This window comes from Penaeus monodon, chromosome 22 (assembly GCF_015228065.2).
Source record: "Penaeus monodon isolate SGIC_2016 chromosome 22, NSTDA_Pmon_1, whole genome shotgun sequence".
In the NCBI taxonomy this organism is placed as follows: Eukaryota; Metazoa; Arthropoda; class Malacostraca; order Decapoda; family Penaeidae; genus Penaeus; species Penaeus monodon.
Window position 1 is genome coordinate 21,859,678 of NC_051407.1, and position 253 is coordinate 21,859,930.

Below are 253 nucleotides of genomic sequence, written 5' to 3' on the forward strand. Positions count from 1 at the left end.
TGTCCACCATCATGTGCTTTTCTGAAGACACGGGAGGTCCTCTGGAGCAAAGCGATCGAGCAGTAATAACGACGACCATCCAAGCGGGTATTGAGGAAACAGTAAATGGACACTTACCGCGCTGACGGGTCTTTTCAAAGGTGTAGGGGGCGGGTTTGGTTGTCTTAGGGGAAGAGGAGAGGGGGGAGTATGATAAAAGGGGGGAGAGATACCGGGGAAGAGGTAGCAGGGGAGGGGGTCACACAGCAAGAAA